At 40.0% G+C, this 21,838-nt stretch overlaps 1 long non-coding RNA gene and 1 pseudogene across 2 annotated transcripts; both read left to right on the forward strand.

Annotated features, from left to right (window-relative positions):
- Positions 1–3,013: 3,013 nt before the first annotated feature.
- LOC136832462 (U6 spliceosomal RNA) lies at positions 3,014–3,112 on the forward strand (annotated as a pseudogene).
- A 10,607-nt stretch (positions 3,113–13,719) lies between these two features.
- LOC136832221 (uncharacterized) lies at positions 13,720–16,490 on the forward strand. 2 transcript variants are annotated; one of them, XR_010851128.1, is made up of 3 exons: positions 13,785–13,935; positions 14,703–14,823; positions 16,319–16,490. It is a non-coding gene; the product is annotated as an uncharacterized lncRNA (long non-coding RNA). The 2 variants fall into 2 exon arrangements; XR_010851127.1 differs by having other exon boundaries at positions 13,720–13,935; positions 14,703–16,490.
- The last annotated feature ends 5,348 nt before the right edge of the window (positions 16,491–21,838 follow it).

The raw sequence follows: 21,838 nt of genomic DNA on the forward strand, positions 1-21,838 counted from the left end.
TTAATCACAAAAAACAGCTACCGGTACTTTTTTCTCTTTATCAGTCTTCAAAAAAAAATGTGAATGATATTTTAAAGTTAGGACAGCTTATATAATGCTGCTGCTTGCAACCCGCAGAATAAAGACATGCTTGTAAGGATGATTTGCATATGCATTAATGATTGATTAATGTAAAGTTTGACTTATAATAGTAGTACATGGAACTTCAACATGAAATAAATCCACTGGTATGGTTTGTGATTCATGCTATAAATGTGCTAGTTTGTAAGTAAATTATCATCCATTTTTCAAGCTATATACTGTAGTTGTAAGTAAATTTTCATCCTATATCTGTTGTAGTTACATCCTGCTTAGAAATATTGTATGGTAGTATTAGTACTGTAGTGGCAAAAGGAAATAATGTATTGAAGGCTGGCTGACATTACACAGAAACCACCTTCTTCCATGGTTCCAAGCCCTAACTCCAGTCTTAACAAGGAGAGTAGGACCAGTGCTGGAATACTGTACAAGTTAATAACTGAAAATTCTTAAATTTTAACATTTTATATGCTGGCTGAGTTTGATGGTCTTAACTATTATGTACTAATGTACTACTTATTTCTGGTTCTGTTGGCTCTTGAGGGCTGTTTTATGCTTTTTCATGTTGTAATTGCCGAAGGATTTTTTGTTGCACCACAGTGTATTGTATAGGTTATCCTTTAGAATAAGATGGTATAGTCTGTTCTTTGTCATTTAAGTTGATAGTTATTATAATTTTTGTCTTTCGGGGCTTAGGAATAGTATTGATATTTATAGTTCCACTTTCTGTCTCAACCTTTTTCAAACTCCTCCACCTCTTTTTTTTTTTGTGCACCTTACAGTACCATGCCTTTGCAACCACGTATGTTGTAATCCTTTAGAACCCATAAGAACAGCAGTTTTCCTGTTTGGTAATGTTAAACCAATAATAATCTTAGATAAATTTTAAAAGACTCTCTTTGATTCATCACCTTGTATACAGTTTCACATCTAATGTATAGCAAGTGTTTTGATCAATTTTATTAACCTTATCAGACAAAATTTTTAAATCCATTGCATGTAGCATTTGTTCCCATTCAGCCATTTCGTCTTCAAAACCTCTAGCTACTCTTGCTTTACCTATCCCTTTCCCCCTTTAAATTTTTTATTTCAGTTACTATCCACATGTTCATATGAAGAGCATAGCCTTCTGAAGGAAGATGAAACCAGATCCAATAGCTTACATAACAGGAAATACCAAAAGGTGATAGCCCTTCAATTGGGAAGTCCAACCACATTTCCACCTCCTCATATTTGTACCTTTGGTTTTGTTAAATACAGGAATATTTTGTTCAGAGACTTACCTGCCAGATATATATATAGCTGTATTCTCCGAAGGTCCGACAGAATTAAATTGCGGCACACGCAGTGGGTCGGTCAGGTGGTTAGTACTCATTCCCGCCGGCTGGGAGGCGGGTATCAGGAACCATTCCCATTTTCTATTCAGATTTTCTCTGTCGCCGGACTGTCAACACCTGTTGTCGTTCCTCCGCCATTTGGATTTCGGGAATTTGTTGTCACTTAAGTATTTTGGTTGTTTTTGGTATTCGACTGGATCTGTGACTTGGCATACGCTTTTTGTGGACCGTTTTGATTTTGCTGACTTTTCTTATAATTAAGATGTCTTACCTCTAGCTATCCAGTCTGTAGCTTGGGTGAATGTAAGGTGAGGCTATCAAGACTTTGATAGTTCCTCACTTTTATGTATGATATGTAAGGGTGTTCAATGCTCTATGATAATCAGTAATGAATGTGTGGGATTGTCTGAGGGTGAGTGGAAGAAATATGAAGCCTATATGCTTAAATTGAGCGTGATAGGCTGAGGGAAATCTTCCTCCTAGAGTGCATCCTTAGATGGACAGTCAGGGTTTTCTCCTACTAGTAACCCTGTAATAAATTTTAGTACTAACCCTGTTTGTTGCTGCAGAAGAGTAATTCGGCTCTCGTGTGGAGTCAATGCGTTCTTGAAACTAAAGTGAATGCAATTCAAACGCATAGTGTTAGTGCTAGTGCCTAGTGTTGTGGGAGGGGGCGTCAGATCGGCCCTATAATGCCTCTAGGCCTGGACTCTCCTTTCCAACTCCCAGGACCAGGGAGGGGGCATGTCGAAAGCCGCATGAGGGTTACGGGGCTTCCCACCGATCTGGCGTCCCTTCGGCAGGTCCTGATGACGCTACCCAGGCTGCCAGGATCGCGGCTCAGGCACGATCCTGGAAGGATTGAGCCGCCCTCCGACACGCCCCTCCCGCCCGGGTTGGAGCTCGCTTGACTCTCGCCTCTTAAGAGAAGTTAGAGGAGAGGACGCCTCACGCCCTCTCTTCCCTTCAGACGCTTGTACTCTTCCCCGAAAGTTGCGGGATATTCCTCTCTGCAGAAGAGAACAAAGTGTTTTCGAATGATCACGCTTATCACTCCCCTGTCGCCGCTAAGGCAAGGGCTAGAGCTTCTTCCCCTGTGGAAGAAAGTATACGGCCCTCGCCTTTCCTTCTCAGGTTCAGCCCTTCTCCCAGAGAGTGGCTTCTCCAACGCTGTAAGATTTTGTTGGGCTTGCAACAACAGCTGGATGCTCTCATTAACCTTCAAGAGTCGTATCTGCCTGTTAAGAGGTACAGACTTTCACCTTCGGTCTCCTGCTTCGGGAACGGTATACAGAGCGCCTGTCGCCTAGAGAGAGTGTTTAGTGGCTTCCTATTCGCTTCCCCCAGTTGAGGTGTTGGCCTTTTCTTGTCTCGCCAGAGCGCGCTCTGCCTGCGGCGCTTCACGCTTCACGCGCCTCACCTTGGACGGCGCGCCAGCGCGCTGTGACTCTCTTTCTAGTACGCCACGGAGCCTCGCGCGTCACGCCATGACGCCGCCCGCCTGCCGATAGCTTCAAGTCTTGTGGTTGACACCGCCCCAGTTGTTCATCATGTCGATAACTACCCGCCAACATCTGATGTCCTTCTTAATTTAGCCAGTACTGCTTCGCAGTACATATACTAAATTGGAACGACAGAGAAGATTAGCATGGCTTTGCTAAGGATGACACGCTAATCGTGAAGCGTTCCATTTTTTATGTTTCACTATACGCACTCTAGTTGACGACTTCTTCTCGCATGGAGTTCCCGGCCACGTATCGCGAATCGAACTACTTTACCACTCACTCAAGACCCGCCAGCCGCGGAAGAAGAACATCCTCTTCGTCACAGCCTTTGTATGAAGAGAAAACTTCTTCGCTCTTCTTCTTCCTCTGATTATCAGACTCTGGCTTTTTCTTGCTGATCTGTTTCTGAGACTTTTCAACCTTTCGGCTCCTCTCTCTCCACCTTCGCAGTTGTCTTTGTCTTAAGGGAGCGTTGACTTAAAAAATCGAAATCAAATTTTCGGGATATTTTATATGGCATCATACATATCCTGACTATCTTCTCAGAAAGTTTTATTTAAAAGTTCGCCACAGTTAGGAGTTATAAACAAAACAGTAACCCTATCATAGTCAAATTACATTTTTCGTATAATGTAATGATATTGTCAGTATATCGGTGGTAATTTCTTTTAGCGAAATAATATCTAATGCGATCTATGGCAACCTGACATAGTACGATCAGCAAAGACAGGAATGCCGCAGGGCAAATAGTGGCAGTCAGTCAGTAGCAGCCTGTGAGCTTCGATCATAAAACGTCACACTTGTCAACTCTGAGCCAGTTTTGACACTTTCCATTTAGCTTCATTTAGCGGTTATATTACTTTGCAGGTCTATTTTGGCTTTTCATTATGTCATAAAACATCAAACTGTGTAACGGCAAGCAACAAATACACAGAGAAAAATATCGTTTTTCAAAACTAAAGTTATCGACATTCAAAACTGCATCTCCTTCATAACGCTTGCACCGATCTCAATGATACAAAAAGTAAACGAAAGCTAAATATTTGCTCATCAAAAGGGCTTCCTCCATGGGAAGCAACACGAGACCCCACTACTTAGAGAGAGTTTTTTCCCGAAGGAATGTCACTTCCAAGAGAGGTAGCAAGTGACTCCTTTTCATCTCCAGATTTTTGCAACCAGGCTTCATTTTGCACAAGCCTGGAAAGAGTGAGGGGCAGACGTTTGGTCCTCTCCTACTGTTAGAGAGAGGTTACTTGATTCTTCCTGTCTCCTCCTCCTTTGTTTTGTTTCAACTGCCTTCCCTGTCAAACAGAAAATTAGCTTGACCTGCTCGAACAGATGTTCGAAGGAGAGCAGTGGAACAGGTCTGGACTCGTGTTCCCCTGGATTTACTACAGATTGCTTCTAGTCCCAAAACCTTTAGTAGGCTGAGACCCGCCTTGAATGTCAACAGGTCGAATAACTGGTCCGGGAAGGAAAGTTCAAGATGGAGACTCGCAGTCAATACTAGAGCCCTTCCTGGGGATTGATGGCATCTTTGGATCTCCAAGATACTTATCTTCACGCCCCAATTCATCCACGCTCAAGGAAGTATCCAGGTGTCTTGGGGGACTAGACGCACGCAGTTCAGGGCTCTCTGCTTTGACTCTGTACAACGGCCATACCATCGCTGAAACACCCGCTTCGTCCGAACAGCCGGTTAAGCAACGTTTGGTCTGGTCAGTACTTGATGGTTGACCGCCTGGGAACACCAGATGCCAGGTGCCACATTTTGCCCGAGGGTGCTTTACATCGCCTCATGAAAAACGCGCATGCAGTTGCATCTGTCGCACGCCAGATCTCACTTACTTGACGACTGGTTGATTCGAAAGGCCGGCGGCCGGCGTATCTGGAGGACCTTCAGTTGACTTGTAACCTCGCGGGAAGTCCTGGGACTTCTGGTCTGTGGAGAAGTCGCAGCTGATCCCCCCACTGTCCATTGTGTCTGGGAATTCAGATGTATTCAGCGTTTATAGCCTCCCGCAAGAACGCAACTTCTATGTACGTAAAAGTCCCGGCCTTCTGGAAAAGGAAACATGCTAGTGAAGGAAGGAATGAGTCTGCTGGACCATTTCCCGCTGGAGAAGTTTGTTTTCTGGGGAGTCTGCATCTCAGGCCCTCTTCAGTTCTTTTTGTTGGAGAACTGGCAAAGCAAGGAAGACTTGAAAGAGGAATTGAGAATTTTTCCTTATATAAAGAGGATCTGTGGTGGTGGCTCGATCCAACGAAATTGCAGAAAGGGATCTCCCTCTGTTTCTGAACCTCAACCTAGTGTTGTTTTTCCGACGGGTCGTCAACAGGTTGGGGGCAAACACCAGAGGAGAGGAAGCGTTAGGAACCGGAGAGAGAGGAACAGATGTCCTGGCACATCGACTTCAGATTTGGCGGTTATCTTAGCTCGCCATTCTTTTTCCCGGAGGGGGTCCAAGTTTGCAAATCGTGTGTTCTAGCAACCTCGGACAATACTACTTGTTCCCTGTTCAGCCTTGCAAGAGAGATTATTCTCTTGAGCCTATGCTCGCAACATTTCGATTTTCACAAGTTTTGTTGCAGGGTCGAAAATGTCCGAAAGAGACCTGCTCTGTTGATTTATCAACTCCTGCCGGCTTAGAATGGACCTTCATCAGAGGTTTGCCAAGATTTTTGTGGGAAATTTTGGGGTCGCCATCTTGTGGATATTTTCACGACTCAAGAACAGCGAGGCTCCTCTATAAAGCTCATCTGTACTGACCCTGGGGTAGCAGAGATAGTTGCTTCCCTGGGATTGGACGGAATAGATGTTTACTCTTTCTCCCCGCTCTAAATTCTGGGAGAAGTCACGAAGTTCAAGGCCTCACAAGGGACGAGGATGACTTCATCCCCACGCGCTTGGCCTTCGGAACCACTGGTTCTCGGAGCTTCTCTCTGCCAGATCGCCCGAGACCCCTTCCTATGAGAGCAGACCTGCTCATACAAAACCCACTTCACGAGATATCTTTTGAATCTCCCCCGCCTGAACCTGACTGCTTGACTATCGGAAACTTGGTCAGAGCCGGAGGGGTTTTTTCTGGCCAGGTGGCACGGGCCATCGCTAGATCCAGTTCTTCATCTGTGGATATATCTAGCGAAGTGAGCAACCTTCAAAGGTTGGTGTAGAAAGAAGGGCTTTTCCTCTCCTCTATCACTGTGAGCCAGGTTGCGGATTTTCTCCTTTACTTAAGAGAAAAAACTCGATATAGCAGTTCCGACTATCAAGTGTTATCGGAGCATGCTTTTCGATTGTATTCAGACACAGAGGATTAGCTTTGTCTGACAATAAGGACCTCCACGATCTTACGAAGCCGCCAAGACGCCCAAGGTTCCTAGCGAATTCCTCTGCTTGAACTTGGACGAATGCTCAAGTTTTTGATGTTTATCCTTTGAGCCTCTCCACTCTGCATCTCTTAAGGATGTTACTGAAACGGCATTCCTCGTGGCTCTGGCGGCGAAGAGAGTGGAGCGGTTCGAGGTCATTAGTGGGCTTCAAGGAACACAATGCTGCTCATTCTTTAAGCCCTAAGTTCTGGCTACAATGATAGGTCTTCTAACCCTTGGCCTAGACACTTTGAAATTAAAGGTTTAGTGACCTATTGGACAGGAACCTGAGGAGTTCTATGTCCAGTTAGAGCTCTCAAGTACTACCTTAAAAGAACACAGGACACCTGTGGTCCCTGGATGTTTTATGGTGTTCTGTGAGGCAACCAGTTAAACCTATGTCGAAGAATGCACTGGCATTCTTCATTAGGACGTTTTAAGGACGACACTCTAGTTGTGACGACTCCAACTTGTTGTTGAGAGTTAACGCCACGAGGTGAGGCAGTTGCTACCTCCATGCTCAAGAAAAAATATGGTACTCAGTGACATTCTTAGTGCCACATTTTGCTTAATGTCAATTCGTGTTTGCCTCACACTCTGGCAAGATGTTTAGGTAGCATACGAAAAATTGTTGGGCTGGGGACCATACATTGCTGTTTCAGCAACCTTGGGGACAGGGGGTAACTCTGATCCTATCCCCTTTAATTAGAAGTTGTTGGTCGACCTGGAGGCAGTCTTTGCAAACTAACGCTTAAAAGTTGGTTAGTGGTTAGTAATGCTCTTTGTCCTCTTTGTATGGTCTATGATCTAGTCACATTGTGGTCACGCCCCTGCTGACAGATCATCTAGAAGTCGCCAGCTATATAGGTCACTACCTCGCTGGGGTTCTAGTAAAGCAGAGCAGACTAGAGTGACAGTAACCACTCAGTCAGCTACGCTTATCTGATAAGGAACTAAAATAATTTTACCAATAATTGGTTTTTCCTAATTCTGGCTGTCTCTACCTCTCCAAAGGTGGTATTCAGCCATATATATATCTGGTGGAAGTCTCACGAACAAAATGATATTTTAATGATAAAATAAAGTTTGTTCATACTACCTGGCAGATATATATTTCATATTGCTCCTCCTCCCCTCAGGAGACAGGGTGGCGTTAGAAAATCTGAATAGAAAAAATGGGAATGGTTTCTTGATACCCGCCTCCCAGCCGGGAATGGGTACTAACCACCTGGACCGGTATCATGCAGCCACAATTTGAAATTCACGGACCTTCTCGGAGAATACAGCTATATATATATCTGCCAGGTAAGTATGAACAAACTTTATTTTATCATTAAAATATCATTATTAAATTGTGTTCATGTTCTTGATAACCCATGAAGTCAGTAACTTCAGTCATCTTTCTGTATCTTTTTTGTGTCCTTTAGGGCTTTCTTTCAACATTAGTGTAAGCCTAGTATCTCATTACAACTGCTGTGTAAAATGGTACTTCATATGTGCTGTGCCTAAGTATTTTTCTCCTTGGCTTTTGATGTTTTAGTACCGGAGCATTTAGTGTTAGTATAAGGTACTATCATTGTACATTTATAGCTCTTCACACTAGAGTATTTCAGCTATATACTATTCCTTGAATAAATTTGCAGTGGACATATATAGGCTTTATTGTATTTTCTTACCCTATTTTCAAGGTGATTATTGTGTACGACTGTGTAGCTGAGCTACGATTTTAAAGTTTGAAGTCCCATTTCTAACTCACTGAGCTTGCCCAAAGAATTTTTTCTTCTTTTAAGTGAACACTGAAACTTGGACAAAGTTGAAGGATCATGAACAGAAAGGTGGAAAGAGATAAGTTACCAAACAAAAAGTAAGCATCAGGAAGCAATGCTGTTGGGAATCAGTTGGACAGTGCAAAAACTTGCACTGCTTCTGGTTCACTGTTTAGGTCACAGTGCATACTGCACACCATATGGGGTAATGGCTGTGGTGCTTCCCTCTATGTAAGTTTGCTCAGATATAGTTCAAAAGTGCACCATTCTTGTGTATTTTTTTGGAGGTTCTTTTTGTCCGTCCTAGTATGGTCTGACAGGTACTGTACTTTTAATTTCTTCTTAATTGTTTCTAAAATTGCAAATCATTAAATATTTTTGATGCCCTATAATCAGAAGTCCATTGCATAAAATCCTTTTTCTCTTTGGCTGTTATTGCTGTCAGTGTACCTCACACAGTGCACTGTAGGCATTTCTTAAGGTTCTTTGCAGCATCCCTTCAGCCCCTAGCTGCAACCCCTTTCATTCCTTTTACTGCACCTCTGTTCATATTCTCTTCCATCTTACTTACCAATTGTTTCAACATTATTTTCAGCACTAAATAACCTCATAGGTCCCAGCTGTAGACCTTTGGAGTAAATTTAATATTCCAATTCCAATATAAAATTCTTGTAGTATCTTTGCCCCATTCATCAGATTTGTCTTTGCTTGCATATGTTTTATGCTTTCAACAGTATGCCTGTGCTGGAAGTATTTTACATATACACATACTGATCATGCTTTAACACAGGATATTTAGTGAATGAAACTTAGTTAGGATGAATGTGACCTTAACCCTTGAGAATTTATTCAATATTGAATTAGCTGCATTGTGACTAATTAAACCTTTATTATTGAAATGAACTTTACCTCTCCGTTATATAGCTTTTACTTCCACTCCAGCAGGCATTCGACATAAGAAAAACGAGTAAACTTGCTGTCCTAAGAATAAGTGCACCAACTTTCTCTCTCTCTCTCTCTCTCTCTCCATATCTAAAACATATTGTCACTCAATCTCTTAAAGAAAAAATAATGAATTGAGTAGCTCTATAAATACGCCTGTGCTCACACAATAGTAGGCTCTCTCTCTCTCTCTCATATCATCATCATCAATAATATTGTATTCAATCCTCAATTGTTTTACATGATTTTCTTGGATATTGTCCAACTTTTAAACATTTTATCTTGTATAAGATTGCATTTCCTATTATCAATGCATTTTACTTCATTTTGGTGTCATTACATCATTAATGAGCAAGGTTCATTTTGTGTCATTACATCATTAAGTTTTTGCAGAAGGAATAATTGATATTCTTCACTGTAATGACACTACAAATACAACTAGAACGAATTATGTAGATGCTGTTACTACATTCAAGTATCAATGATTCCAGAACTTTTGTAGAATCTTTATGATTTAAAGTTGAAGGAAATCAAGCAAACAACAAACATAAGAAGATTGAAGCACACCCCCTTTTCTAGAGTTGCCAAGATGTTGCGTAGTTGAGCAACATGTATCCAAAAATTTAAGAAAACTGTTACTTCAGTTTTGTTGCTGTGTACATTATTTAGACTGTAAACACAAATTTGATATTTATTGTTTATAGTAGCTAAACATGCAGACTTACCTTTTGTGATCAAGTAAGCCCATATGACTTAAGGACTTATATTGTATTATTAAGATATATAAGTGAAAGTCAAGTATAATATTAAGTAAATACTGTAATGTAATATTACAATGTATATAAAGAAATAAACAGAAAACCAACATAGGAAAAGAATAGAGAAACACTTTAAGTGTAAACAGTTTATTTAAAAAATATCAAGCTTACGGATAAAAAAAATGTGGACAAAGTAGATGAAATAATATGAACATGTATGGTCTAGGACCTGGCAGTGGCTTACAAAAGATCTGTGCAAGGTACAGACATTTACGGCAAGTAGTTCATGAGTAGAGTCTTATCAAGAAATAAGTGTACTGGAAAAAGGTATCTTTTACAACTACAGGTTCAGGCAAGTTTGCAATAACGCTGCTCAGTCTGTTTTGTAATTGTCATGTGCTTGGGCTTCACAAATATTGACAGCATTGCTCCTGCATCCTATGGACCTTGAGCTGCATTAACAAGTCTTGGATTAACAAGATGTCCATTTCTTAGACAGCAGGCTGATAGTTCACATATATTGATTAATTTTTTTTTTTTATGTATTCAGTGATATATTTCAAGACAATTTAATTTTCTTTTATTTCCATTTTTCTTTCACAAGTGCAAAGAAAGAAAAATTTGTTGATAAATTACAGATAATTTTCACTGTACCAACTACAAAGGTTTTACAGCCTTTTTGCCATCAACCACATTAGTGCATAGTGGAAGAGAACACTTTGTATGATGTCTTGTTACACCTAATTTATTGTTTTCCGTTCCCCAATATTTTGGTGATTGAAGACTTTTAAGTTTGCTTGAGTAGCAAGCATTGTTTAAGGAAAGTAAAATGCTAGCTAACTCTTTCAAAGATTTTCTGTACACCTTAATGATTAACATTTCATTTGGTATGTTTCTTCTAGAACTCAATATTTATTTCATTGAATTTTGGAGGGATGCCATAAGTATATATTGCTCTTAATACTGATATTTTCCTATGTATTTCTGTTTTATTTTGGATTAATTAAGTTATTGTCTAAATGTTTTTCATAATGATTTTGTACTGTGTTTTTACACTACACCATTCTTTACACATTACTATTGGACTGCTGTAGTTGTAGGTGTTTTAACATTTAAACAGGTGCAGGATAAGGCTCTGCCGTTAAGTGGGTGATGTTATCATCACCAGTAGAGCTTTGGCAGTTTCTTTTATCAGTTCAGCTATACCAAGCCCAGGTCTCCTTGTCATCTCACAGGAATGAGACTTTCTACTACCACAAGGAAGATGTATTTAGTGATGGATATGGATGCTGTAGATGCCCCCATTTCTATGACACAGGATCCAGAGGTTATTGACACTGATACAGAAGTTTCTAAAGAAACCAGATCTCTCTGCCTAGATGCTGCAGTCTCTGACAGGCTATTCAATATTCCTAGTTTGTAGGTTTGTTGAAGATAGTAACATGCTACCAGCATTACAGTTTAGTTTTTGTAAAGGCCTTGGTACTTTTGGTGCACTCTTATCAATATCTACAATCATTCACTGTATGCTTTAGTTCAGCCTTTAACTATGTGAATTATCAACCACTTACCTGTGGGCTAAGGTTATTAGGAATAGATGTATTTATCATGAATATTTTAGATCAAAATTTAATGTGCTGAACCCAGAGTCTGTGTTGGTGGCCAGTGTAGCTTTAGTAATGTCATTTCAGGTGTTCCTGAGTGTAGTATTTTTAGACCTTTGCTATTTTTTATTTATACTGGTGACATGTGGCAGGGTCTGGAGAACATTTTACATTGCACAAGCTGATGATGCTACTGTTGTAGCTGTCGTTCCTTTCTTTGCACCTTAGGCCTGTGGTTACAAAAGCCTTGAATAGAGATCTGGCACATATTGATGAATGGAATACGCTTTAGGGCATGGAGCTTGACCCTTTCAAAACTCAAAGTATGATAGTTAGTAGATCCAGGACACTTTTGCCTCTGTATCTTGAGTCACATTTCAGTGGTAGTGTTAAATATCAGTGACTTGACAACTTAGATGTAAGTTTTGATAAAGAATGAACTTTTTAGAAGCATATATAATATTTTTTCCTGTTTCTCAAAAAGTTAAGTGTCTTGTGGGAATATTTTCAGAGGTTTTGTGATGTGGCTTTTATATCAGTGTTTCAAATTTTCTTCCCTTTTTGGAGTACTGTTTTCTAGTGCTGACTCTTATCTCAGACTCTTGAATAGAGTTATGACATCAGCTAAATTTATTTTGTCAACTATTAGTGTTGATTTGTGGCATAAGGCAGACTGCTGCTGGCACAAACAGTTTGTAATTTTTCTGTATCAAGTTTAATACTTCCCAGTTTGTTAGTTTTCTTTATGTGGAATAGTTTGCCTAGTGCAATTGTGGAGTTGTCAGATCTCCAAATGTGTAAGTGAGGAGCAAATTCATTTCCACTTTCTGCTGACATCTAAGTTCAAGTATATCTGTTTTATTTTCTGTTCCTGCATATTTATTTATTTATCACATTTTCCTATAATTTGTCTTTTCCAATAATTTGTCTGTCTTTATAGGCTGATATCCATTGGGAACCCCCTTGCATTTATAGTCTGTTGGCTTTGTCTTTAAGGGTTTTCAGCAGATTTTAAGAGAGAAAGTAAGTTCAATTGTTGCCTTTCATCAGTTCAGGATTTGATCTCTGCAGCTGTGGCTGAATGTTCAGTGGTCAGCTGCATCCCAACCAGACAGCCTTATGTCATCCTTCAGATGAGGTCTTAATGGATCTCAGCCGATGCCAGGTCCTCAAAACCCCAGGGTTGGAGTTTTGCTGGTCCCTCCTTCCTCAGAAACTATACTCTTCATGGATGCTTTTACTTGCTGTTGGGTAGCCAACTTGCCAGACTTCCAGGCTGCAGGAGCTAGCTTCCTACCAGGAATCCATAGCTTACAGCAGTGTATCTAGATCTAAAAGACTTTGCTTATCATGGTAAAGGCAAATAAGTAAGCATAGTGATAGACAGTAGGGCCACAGTATTGTAATTCAATCAGAGGGGAATGTAAAACAGTAGGTCTCTCTGATGTTGGTTTTGTTGTAAGAAAGATCCTGGGTTGACAGGAGCAAGGCAGTGAACCTCCAGGTATGTCTAGACTTTGCTTTGTTGCAGAGTGTAACAAGAAACAGTTTGTATTAACTTTGAAAAAGTAATGAGGCAAATGGCAAAGTAGAACTAGGGAAAGTGCTAGTCTTCAAAATCATAGCCCTTTTCCAGTATACTTATAAAAGGAAATCTTGATATTGATTTAGTTTTAATGGCAGGCATGTTGAATGCCAAACTGCATTCCAAGAAACTACATCAGGGATATGATGCAAAGATAATTCAAATTTGAATTACTGTGGGCTGAGGTAAAATTAAGGTTTAGACCACTTATTATTACCATAATCCCCCTTCCATTACCCACTATGGCATACTCCAGGTTGTAGACTTTTTCGGGCAAGTTATTGCTGCATCATACATAATGGGTATGCCCTTGCGCTTTTTTCATCTCCAGGAATACCTTGTGATGGTGACTAGCTACCCATGACTTATCTGCTTGGTCCAGAGCAATAGTTGGACTTGGTATTTCAGAACTTTCAAATTATAAAGCTCTTTAGAATAAAAATTTTTAGGGGTTTTCATCTTGCAAAAACAGCTCCCATTTGGTTTTTAGAGCTTTAGGCATCTACTATTCCAGGAACTCTTCGTACTAAGAATCCCATATTTTCAATCAACTAATGCTGGCAGTTTTATGATCTGGATACATGCCACTTCATTTGAACAGTGGACTTGATGTGAAACCAAAGTAATCATTTGTACAGCTCATTAGCCAGACAACATGAGGAGTGATGCTGGAAATGCAGGGCTCTGTATGCACATATGTTGGATGGATTACTTTTTTCTGCTTTTATTTTGGACAGGGACAGAAGCATCCAAGATTTGTTTTACCACAAAATATAGGTTAATTATGAGTGAGGAGTTTTTATGAAAATCTTCCTGTAATTTAATTAGAAAAACATGCATTTTCACCTGCAAATTTTTCAGAGAGGATTCAGAAATGTGCATGCGATATATTAATGGAACGCGGTTGGATGACCGGATCATAAGAACTGACTGGGACGCTGGTTTTGCTGAAGGCAGGCAGTATGGAAGAGGGAAGAGTGGCGGCCAGGTACTGTGAATTTCTGTTACGTGAAACTAATTGTTATTTCATAAAACATTTTGTCTTTTGATCCAAGTAAAATGATTTCTCCTGAAATACCAGAGAACTATCTTTGTCGTACAGGGGAAATATAATTCTTTGTCATATGTATGACTAGTGTTATATTTCATGTTGAATTGTGAGTCATCACGTGACATAAGCCATGAGATGTTGGATTAACCAAAGATCTAATTTTATTGATTACTTTTGTTACTAGGTAGCAACAGTAATCAATATACAGGCAGTCCCTGGTTATCGGCGGGGGTTCCGTTCCCAGTAGCGTGACAATAACCGAAAACCGCTGATAATAGCGCAGATCCCTGGTTATTGGCGCCGATAATTGGAGATCGGCGCATATCAGTGCTGAAAATCCAGTTATCGTCGTCACTAGACAAGCTCGATAAAACCGGATCGCCAATAACTGGGGACTGCCTGTGTACAGTTCTTTCCTAGGAGATGTGAGATGGAAATGAAATTTATTTTATTTATTTATTAGTATTAATTTTTTTTTTTTTAATAAAAACTTGTGTAGCAAATGGAGAGCCTCATGTTCTGTGTTGTCATGCCCATTTAGAGTTTGTACAATCCTTTTAAACTTGTGTGTATTTTGTTACTTAGATTTACTTAGATTTTTCAAGACATGAAGTATTTAACTTCTAATGATTGTTTAACCTTTAGAAAAAGAACCAAGGAATTTTAATATTCTCCAGGATTTTCAATTTATGCTTTTTCCACAGGTCAGAGATGAATATCGAACAGATTATGACAGTGGCAGGGGAGGTTATGGAAAAATTGTTCAACAGAAGATTCTTCCAAAGTTACCTTAGAGAAAAGGACAATGCTGGTGATGATAGAATGGTATGTAAATAACCACGCGCCATTTATTATCAAATCCACAAAAAAGAGGGGTACAATTCATGTGATTTTATCTCTTATTGTCAGTAAATTGTAACTATCATGGTAACTTTGACAAAAGGATCTTTGATTTGGTACAATTTGTTGTAGAATTGCTTTGTATTAATCTTAAGAAGTCATAAATAAGTCATGCTGAAATACTTGAATATCATATATTTTTGTAATGTTGATGCAGTATTTTGGTTTTTCTTTATGCTAAAGCAGATGGGGACCCAACCCAATTTCCAAATTTTCCCAAAGCCTGGAGTAAAGTAGAAAATAATAAAAGATTGAGAATTAAGAAAATGTGATCAGAATTCAAAGTATTGACATAAAGTGGATGATTGTTAAAGGGAGAACAGATACAAAAAGATTTCACTAGACTAGTTATGGGAAGAAACAGTTATTTGCACCCAAAGGTCTGTGGGTTACCAAACTAGAAAGCTGCCTGAATTTTGTTATTTAGTCACCTGAAAGGTGTTAGTGTATGGTTAATCAGCCCAGCAAGATATTTGACCACTTGTGATTCACCCCTCTCAGGGAGAGTGACAAAGGAGGAAATCTAGTTTATAATATAATTGTTTCTGAACAGCAATGTGCACAGCCAATTTTACCTTGAACAGCTGAAAATTATTTTGATGATGATTGATAACATTAATTTGTAGAGGATTAACATTTTGAAGTTGTATGGACTCCAAGGTGAGTAGTAGTTTGGACAGTCATATTTTGGAGACTTTAGACTGATTAGCAGTTTGGACAGTCAAATTTATGAGAGACTGTTGTCAATTGAATTTGGTTATAAAAACAGTAACAGTCAAGCATAGCTACAGATTTAACTTTCAGAAATGTCATTAAAATCAGAGGTAATCGGCAAAAAGACAGCTGTTTGAAATGTGTTAAGAGTGTCATGGAGCTAAAGGCATACAAGGTTAAAGGGTTGAATCACTGGCTAATAGATGATCAAAGAGGTTGAATAAGGTAGATAACATTTAGGTGGGGGGATTGGAAACATTTGAAATAGCCAACACCTAAGAAAGTAGAGTAGAAAGTTCATCAGCATAGGCTACTCAGAACATTTGGTTAAAGGACTACAAATAAATTTTTAAATGGAAATAGTAAATTAGAAAGCAGTTATGTTGGTTGTGTGACCTTATGCACTGACAAAAACCTTGAGGAATAAGAATGTTCCAAGTAAGTCTAGCCTTACAGAAATCATGCCAGTAGTTGAGAATAAAAGCTAGATTCACCTACAGTATAAATGGGCACCATATGGTTTTATGAAAGAAATAATCATAGCAGATAAGGTTTATGATTGAAACGTTTCTTTCATTGTGTTTTTTGTCTGTATATTATGAATTCAATTTCCATTGACTAAGGTAGCCTTCTGTGGATAGTGCTAATGCTTTTTTAATGTGTTGTTTCCTCATTTAGATGTAAGTGGGTTTTTTTTTTTTTTCAGCCATCTTACCACCACAAAAACAAAGGTTCTATCATGGATATCCTAGTGCCTGGATACTGTTTTTTATTTTAATAGCAAAGTTGATGGAGCATATCATTAATTTTTCCTGCACTGGGTTGATTAAGGGGAAATGTGTTTTGAGAGGTGGATCAAAATACATTCTGAGTTTGTACTTTGCTATTTATTTACCTATTACATATATATCTTTTGTCATGTTCTCATGGGAAATAGAGGAAGACTAAGATATCTGCCAAAACAAACCTGAGTCATTGCAGGAAAGTGTTATGAACTGTTAGCAAAGAGAAGGAAATACAGAAGGAAGGCAGGGAATTCCAAAGCCGGGAAGTGAATATGTAGAATTGATCATATAGTTAACTCATGAAATTTGAAACTGTAACAGCACTGTGTTATCAGGAGGAAGAGAGCAGGTTGCTTACAAGAGCAATCCCTACATGTCATATATTCAAAGAAAACTTTATCAGTTGCTAAGTATTAATTAACATCGTTTGTCTACCTGAACTCACCTGTTTTAAAGGCAGGTAATGGGTGGCAGAGCAGTGAGGTTTGTATTAGAAAATGGTATAGAGGCACTCCAAGAGCAACATATGATTCGTCACCTGTATCTGTTTTGCAGTGAGATTACCATCACCAGTATTTAAGAATTCATTTGGGTTGCCAGGCTCACATCTAGTATCACTCCATCTCCTTGCAGCCAAGATTTACCAAGTGCTGTCTTTGCTCCTGCTGTGGGTACGTTGCCATCCTTTGCTGTGGCTGGTTTTCCGCACACTTGAGCCAAAGTCCTGCCCCCCACACCCATGCCTGATATCACAGATACAGAGCAGAGACACATAGGAAACAATTAAGGAAGCTCTTGAAGAGCTCTCTTTTGGAAGCACTTGCAATGTCTGATAGCAGAGACATCACTTCCTCCTCTCCCATTGATCATGTTGAGGAAGTATGAGCCTTCATAGCAGATTCAGAACCAACAGGCAGGTTTTTGCTGGCATGATGAACTGATTCCTGTTACAATTGAAGTAGAGATTTACCTGGTTCAGTCATGCAATGATTTGGGCTAACTGCCATTCTCTAGCATTCTGGAGTTCCTTGCATTTCCTAATTCCTCCTCTTCAAGGGAAAGGCACTGCAACCTGAGTCATTCTAGTGACTAGAGCTGCAATGAGGGCACTCCAGCTCTTTTTACCAGAACTAATCTAGCTTTCAAAAACAGTGCTGATTACAGGAGTGGTGACCAGAGCTGCTCCAGTTTTCATGATCTTGGAATTGAGTCCACTGAACTGATATCTCCTGCAGACCCGTCAGGTTGTAGGCAGTGACTTTTGTCTGCTGGTGAATCCAAAAAATGGACACAAGATATGGTACTTTCTAGTATGATTAGGAAAACAACTTTTTTACTGTGTTATGGATTTATATACAATAGATGTCACTGTCTTTCCAGCAAGACAGGACCCAGAGTGTTTTTTCCTTGATGTAGGAGTTTGATCTGACACTGGCTCCCCCTGCCAGTATGTGGCAGCCCCTCATAAGCTACAGGATCTTCTACGAGAGGTTGACCCTAACTGGCAATTTGGGATCTGCTCTCTTTAGCTACAACTGAACAAGAAGAATGTGTATGAAAAGTTGCCTAGTGCAAAAGAACCTTATAACCAGATCTGTAGGTTATGTAAGAGGGATTGGAGATTTGCAGGTACCGTTAGTTGCTGAAAGTACTGAGGGGTATGATTTAGGTGGAGTGAACGTAAACGAAGGGGAATTTCACGTGATAGACAGCGACTGTGAGTGGTATGACATGTTGTTAGGTTACAAGTTTCTGGGAGAAAATAAGATAGTGCTTCACCTGAGGGAGGACATGATAGAAATGAAGGGAGACAGAAGTGCTAGAATGGAATGGTACTTAAATGGAGATCCCCATAGAGGGGGTAGTCCTGTCAGTGCAATGTAGGCATTACTTAAGGGTCTCTGCAGCGTCCCTTCAGCCCCTAGATGCAACTGCTTCCATTCCTTTTACTGTACCTCCGTTCATATTCTCTTTCTAACATCTTACTGTCCACCCTCTCCTAACAATTGATTCATAGTGCAACTGCAAGGTTTTCCTCCTGTTACACCTTTCAGACTTTTAACTGTCAATTTCCATTTCAGCACTGAATGGCCTTAGTTGCCTCAGTGCTTGGCATGTATGCCTAAAATCTATAAATCAATCACTCAAACCTTTGGCCCCTGGCTGCAACCTCTTTCATTCCTTTTACTGTACCTCCATTCCTATTCTCTTTCTTCCAACTTACTGTCCACCCTCTCCTAACAATTGATTGGTATTTCAAACTTTTTCACTGCCAATTTCTGTTCCAGCACTGAACGGCCTTAGTTACCCCAGTGCAGTGCTTGGCATATATGCCTAAATCTATAAATCTTAAATGGAGATGGTAATGTGAGAGTGAAGATGATAAGTGTGGTAGAAGTGTATGCTGTTGAAGGTGTGGAAATCCCAAGGGAAGAAGAAAAGATAGTGTGAAGGTGGGATGGCAACCATACATGGAAATTTGTGCAATGACAAATATATGTTTGTGTTGAATAGAAATACTGTAAAGCTGATTAGGAAGTGTGAAAGATCTTCCATGTACACAATGGGATACTGAATATGGATATCACCAGGTGGTGGAAACGCTGGCACTTCACACCTTGAGGTTATTCAGCGTCTCCTGCGAGCAAGAGGATTTTCTCAATGCAGAGTGAAGATGTCCGATACCTGCGGAAATCCTCTGCAGCTGTTTACCAGAGATATTGGGCCATATTCTGTAGTTGGTGTCATCAGCAGGATATCTCTCCAGTCAGAGCTACTCTTCAGCAGGTAGCGGACTTTCTTGTTTTTCTTCTCTGCCATATGGGCTGTAGAGCTGCCCTTGGCCAGATCTCCGTGCTCCTGAGAAGCTTTGAACAGTCTTGCCCACCCAAGGAACTGAGGTCCCCAGAGTGGGATGTGACTTGCCTTGAAGAGCCTATGTCGCACCCTGTACGAGCCATTGAGAGTCATCAGACGGATCTGACTTTGAAGATTTTTTTTTTTTTTTTTTTTTTTTTGCTTGCTTGCTTGCTTGCTTGCTTGCTTGCTCTGGCATTGTCAAAGAGAGTAGGTGAGCTCTGTGGCCTTTCCTTCGATGTTAAGCGCTCAAAGGGATGGGGATCTGTTACGCTCAAGTTTGTCCATGAATTCGTAGCAAAGACTTAGAATGTGTCGATCCCTCATGCCAGATTCAAGTCCTTTTTGATTCCCTTCCTAGAGGACTTTGTTGGTTGTGAACAGGATGAGATGTTACTGTGTCCAGTTAGGGTGCTGTGGTACTATCTTAAGAGAACTCAGCACCTCTTCATCAGTAGTGGCATGGCCAAGAAAGTGTTTCCCAAGAACACAATCTTTTTCTGGTTTTGTGAGACTAAAAGGGGCGTATGCTTCATCTGACAAGGAAGCCGGGAGTAAGGTTTGGGTGAGAGCTCACAAGGTTTGGCATACCAAAGGTTCATTAGATACTACGAGCAGGTGTGTGTTCATGCTAGACCACATTCACCTCATTTTACCTACATTACATTGCCCACAAGTCCTTGGACATGTTTTCCTTGGGCCTTGTGGTGGCTGCCCTGGAAGTTGTGTAGCTCACCAAACTTCCCTAGGCATCTCGTGTAAGGTGTTCGGTAAGCAAGACAGAATGTATGTGAGGAGACATGAGTGACTGGTCTCCCTTCTCTTTCACCTTCCTCTTTTGTAGGTTTTGTAGGGCAGAGGTAGGTAGTAAGCCACCACATGCTAAACAGAAGAGTCTTGCAGGTGAGTACATGACAGGGTATCTTGTCCTTCATCTTTTTGTAGAATGATTGTATGCATGTCCCCCCCCCACCCCTCTTTAGACAGTGGGAGGGAGGAATAAGCAATGAAACAAACCCTTTGGTTGTAATAGCAAGTTTTATTGTTTCTGACACACATTTGTTCTTTCAGCTTTGAACAAGGTTATGGAAAGCAAACTCATTACTTTACACCCAGAAATCTAGCAGCAATTGAACATCCCATAAGTTCAATTTGCTGGAGGTGCAGGATTCCTTCCTCAGCTCTTTTCAGACAGGAAGGTGTTCCTGGGTGGGTAGAACCAACCAGTCGGTTTAGAGAAGTGCCCAGACTCCTCCCACCAATGGGCAAGTCTCCTATGTAAAGAGTGAAGGTTTGTATTTGTGTAGTAACAAATAGCAAATATTTAAAGTAATTTGTATTTTTCCTAACATACAAAGCCAGAAAAAGATTGTGTTCTTGTTCTTGGACCTCAACCACTGCACTTGGGAATGCAAACCAACAGGTGGGTGGGTGGGGCTTCTCCCAACGTGTCAATATTAAACGAAATCGCCTGAAGTTGAACAGCCATTCAAGCTCGTGTTTGCAAACTAAATTCTTATGTAAAGAACTTTAGGTTTGTTTGTAAGGAAAAATATAAATTACTTAAAAATATTCCTGTACTTGGAAAATGTGATACTTTTGCCTTTTGCCAAGTTTTATTTGCCTTTGTATTTCCACTGTCTCTACTCATTTTAATTATTTACTTTTATGCTTTTTCCCAGTGTTAATGAACGATTTACAATTGTTCCTATGTGATTTTTTACTTTTTTGCTTCATGTTTGGCAAAGTTTTTCCTACAAATAGTGTATTTTACATATTTGTTATTTTTAGTATTTTGTATTTTATTCTTTTCTTAAATATTTTTGTCACCAGTTATGGTGGAGGCAGGGATCCACATTGTGAAGCTATATCCAGAGCCATGCTATGATATGCTGTGTGGCATTTTGAATGAGCACCTAGATTCTCCAGTTCACCTTCTTCAAACAGAGCTGTGACCACAGCCTTTATGACTAGAGCCACTCGAGCTTTATGATGACTGGAGCCATGACCAGAGCACCACTTATATTTATTTCCCGAGGATCCCTGGCAAAACAATAGGCCTTCTGCAATCCAGAATTTGGCTGAAAAAGCAGTTTGACTCAATGGGCTTCTTCAAATTGTACACCATCTTTTAAGGACTCAATTTTAAAGAATTATCAGGGGCAGATGACATTTTGTCAGTTACTTAGAAGTGGTTTGTAATGTATATGAATACTGACAATCAGAATTGCACATTTCTTCTTTATGGGTGTGTATTGCTACAGTAGATAACTTTTCCCTTTCATGCTGAGAGTCATCTTGCACTGCCAGCTATTAAATGGTGAAATAACATTGAAATCAGAATCGACACAACTTGCCAAGACAAAAACAGGATTTTCAAACCAGAGTGCCCTGCAACTTTATGACAAATTACATGGAGGCTGTCATGTTTCTTTTAGTTTACCAGAACTTTTTTTTTCAGCCTGCATTCATGCTTACTTTTACAGTAACACATTGCCATAGAAACATAGGCTCTTGTATAGTCCCTTTTTCTACTAGGACCTTTTACCAACATGCACTCAGTATTCAAATATTCTGTGTGTGTG

This window comes from Macrobrachium rosenbergii, chromosome 49 (genome assembly GCF_040412425.1).
Source record: "Macrobrachium rosenbergii isolate ZJJX-2024 chromosome 49, ASM4041242v1, whole genome shotgun sequence".
In the NCBI taxonomy this organism is placed as follows: domain Eukaryota; kingdom Metazoa; phylum Arthropoda; class Malacostraca; order Decapoda; family Palaemonidae; genus Macrobrachium; species Macrobrachium rosenbergii.